The following is a 3,898-nucleotide window of genomic DNA, read 5'->3' as shown; positions in this document are numbered from 1 at the left end:
GGTTCAACTTTCAGCCAAACAATACACAGGCCTGTGAAGTAACACTAGGAAGATCCGCACTGCCTCGGACAACCCGTCGGAGACCAAGGGGCAGCATTTGGCTCACGAAACAGCTCAGAAGGTAGGAAGGGGGAGGAAAGGATTGGATATAACACAGCAAAGTGGAAAGGGTGGACATTGCAATTGTCCCAAAACCTACTGTTGAATGGAAAACCATTTTGCTCTGTATACTTTCAGCCAAATCACAGTCTATTAGAAACTGAACGTGATTTTAAAGATAAAGGATGAACAATAACCAGGAAATAGAGGTTTGTTATGAATTATGTTTTATTTTTGGAAACTCATCAATGCTGTGAATTTAAATATTTCCCTTGAAAAACTTGAAGGCAAAACACAAGTTTTTATAAGGGAACTTCCTTATTTTCGAGGTTACTCTCAAACACATAGTTTCAAGAAGCTCTTTGCTGTTCTATAATCTACCACCCACAGCGTTGTTTTTCATTTCTGTTACATGCCACTTAATCTCCCCTTCATAAGACAGCCATTCCGAATATTATTTTTTTCCTTTGTTCTACCCTGTCCTCCCAATCACTTCTTTTCTAAATGCCTTGATGGATGTAATCTTTGGATAGATGTAATCGGTGGCTATGAAATTGCTGCCTATAGTTTTAATTCTTTCTTGAGTTTGTTTCTTGTTTGTATGTTTGTGATGCGGAGTCTGTGAGAGTTGGGTGTTTTGTAGATTTTTAAGCAAAAACTCATTAACCACCTTCTGTGGATGACTGTACATCTGTTGGGGACTCTTGGTTCATCAGCTCACCAGGGACGCGGAGAGTATGTAGCTTTGCCCGCTCTTCCTGTGAGAGTTTGCGCTCAAAAGCACTCGAGTGTGCTCTCTGGGAGCCCTCCCTTAATGTGTTTCCCTTCGCGATAGTTCTGCATCGTTGGTGTTGTCTCTGCGGCGGCGTGGTACAGGGCTGTGGACACCAGGTTTGGGAATGCTGCCATGGGTATCTTCTGGGCTTCAGGGTGTCTGGTTGCCTTGGCATAAGGAAACCATCCTTCTGTTTTTTCACGATGTCACTGATAGGCTACTCTGAACTTGGGTATTTCTTTTCTTACTTCTGGACTTATGATCAGGCTCAGTTTCAGAAATCCAGAGGGGAAGTTCTACTCTGTCCTGTAGGGTTATTATGAGTCAAAACGGACTGGGTGGCAGTGAGTTTAGTTGAGTTTACATTCACCAATAAAGAAGCCCTAATTAGGAATATATGAAACTTTTCTAAATTACTTTGCACTCAAAATTTACAGATCAAACCAATATTGTTTGGTCCTGGGGCCAAAAATGGAAAAACAGAAAACCACACCCAGAGAACACTGCAAAATGACAGTAACACTGAATGCAAATCATCGGTCATTACACTGAATGCAAATCATCAGTCATTACACTGAATGCAAATCATCGGTCATTACACTGAATGTAAATCATGGATCATTACACTGAATGCAAATCATCGGTCATTACACTGAATGCAAATGCTTATCAGGCAGATGAGAAAATTTTAGACATCACCCACTAATGTCTAAATATATACTAAAAATTAAATGATGGAAAATATAAAGATAATAACAATTTTCAAAAAAAGAGGAAGCAAGAATGGAAATTGCAATTGCTGATAAAATGTATTTCAATGAAAAAATCAGCATGAGACAAGAAAAAGGGCAATGCATGATTAAAGAGCACTTGCCAAAGAAGATTTAGCCATATTAAATATCTATCTGTATGCCCAATGGCTTTTATAAACAGTATACTATAACTCTGCCCCTTCATGTCTCAGAATCACATATCAACGTTAGCCAACCAGACAATGAACCGTCATAATTTTCACTTATTCTCATTGCTACTAGAGTAGCTAGAATAAAAATTTAGCAAACGAACTGATATCATTCCCTCTGTAGATCCCAAATAGTACTAAAAGTTTTCACTCGAGACAGTATGCCTCTAGTATAATAAAAATATCTCTCCAACCACACTCACTGCCAGCAAGTCGATACCAGCTCATTCCAACTCTGTAGGACAAAGGCCAACTCTCATTCCTTTGGGTTTCTGAGGCTATAAATCTTTTTAAAAGTCACTTTATTGGGGGCTCATACAGCTCTAATCACAATATATACATACATACATTGTGTCAGTACTTACATCTTAAAGGACATTTTACATGGGTAGAGGCTACAGACTCTGTTCTCCATTACTCTTACTCACACCCCTCTCTTTTTTTTTTTAAATACTTTTATTGGGGGCTCTTACATCTCTTATCAGAATCCATATATTCATCCACTGTGTCAAGCTCATTTGCACATATGTTGCCATCATCATTTTCAAAGCATTCTCTTCCCACTTGAGCCCCTGATATCAGCTCCCCATTTCTTCCCCCTCCCTCCCTCACGAACCCTTGATAAGTTATAGATTACTATTTTCATATCTTAAATTGTCCTCCATCCCCCTCACCCACTTTTCCATTGTTCATCCCCCTGGGAGGGGGGTATAGGTTGACCCTTGTGATCAATTCCCATTCCCCACCACCACCACCACCACCTTCCCCCAATCCTCTTGGTATCTCTACTCTCATTGTTCCTCCTGAGGGGTTTATCTATCCTGGATTCCCTGTGTTTCGGGCTCTTATCTGTAGCAGTGTGCATGCTCTAGTCTAATCCAATTTGTAAGGTACAATTGAGGTCATGATAGTGGGGTAAAGGAAGTACCAAAACCCCAGAGGAAAGTTGTGTGTTTCATCGGTGCTATACTGCACCCTGCCTGGCTCATCTTTTCTGTGACCCCTCTGTGAGGGGATGTCCAGTTGTCTACAGATGGGCATTGGGTCTCTACCCCATGCCCCACCCCCATTCACCTTGGGTATAGTTTTATTCTGGGTCTTAAGATGCCTGATACCTGGTCCCATTGACACCTCATGATCACACAGGCTGGTGTGCTTCTTCCATGTGGGCTTTGTTGTTTCTGAGCTAAATGCCAGCTTGTTTATCTTCAAGCCTTTAAGACCCCAGACATTATATCTTTTGATAGCTGGGCACCATCAGCTTTCTTCACCACATTAGCTGATGCACCCAATGTTGTCTTCAGCGATCATGTCGGGAAGGTGAGCATCACAGAATGCCAAATTGTTACAATACAGTGTTCTTATGTTGAGGGGGTACTTGAGTCAAGGCCCAATGTCCATCTGCAACTTTAATTCTTAGCATATAGATATGAGTACATAGTTCTATTCCCCTCTCGTTATATGTAAATCTTTATAAAAGCAGAAAGGCTCATCTTTCTCCTGAGGAGCAGCTAGTGGGTTTGAAATATTGAACTTGTGGTTTTCAGCCTAATGTGTAACTTACTATGCCACAGGGCTCCTTGTTTACTATAACAAGGCAGAAAGGAAAATTACTGGGGACAAATGAGTGGTTTCTTACTTTTACTCCTTGTCCAACTGAAAACCAAACTAAACTCATTGACATGGAGCCAATTCCAATCCACAGCGACCATAGACCACAGGTAAAACAGAGTACACAGGAATCCTAAAAGACGACGTAGGGTAAGGGATGGTCTATTGAGGGGATTGCAGTGGACGGGCTGAAACAAAATGTGCATGAATTGTTGAGTGCTAAACTGATGATTTGTTCTGTGAACCTTCACCTAATCCCAATATATGTGAAAACAGACAAAGTAGAACTTTCCTATAGGGTTCTTAGGCCACATTTTCCTCCCATGGAATAACTTCTGGCTTCAAAGCACCGGCCTTGTCCTTCGCAGTGCAGGGCTTGAAGTGTTATACCCGAGCTCCTGAATATTCCTTTTGCTACCCTCCTTTTGACTAACGTAACTCCCAGGAAGTTT

This window comes from Echinops telfairi, unplaced genomic scaffold (assembly GCF_000313985.2).
Source record: "Echinops telfairi isolate 266 unplaced genomic scaffold, ASM31398v2 ScPeMD7_23;HRSCAF=83, whole genome shotgun sequence".
Classification (NCBI taxonomy): domain Eukaryota; kingdom Metazoa; phylum Chordata; class Mammalia; order Afrosoricida; family Tenrecidae; genus Echinops; species Echinops telfairi.
Note: the sequence above shows the minus strand (reverse complement) of the source record.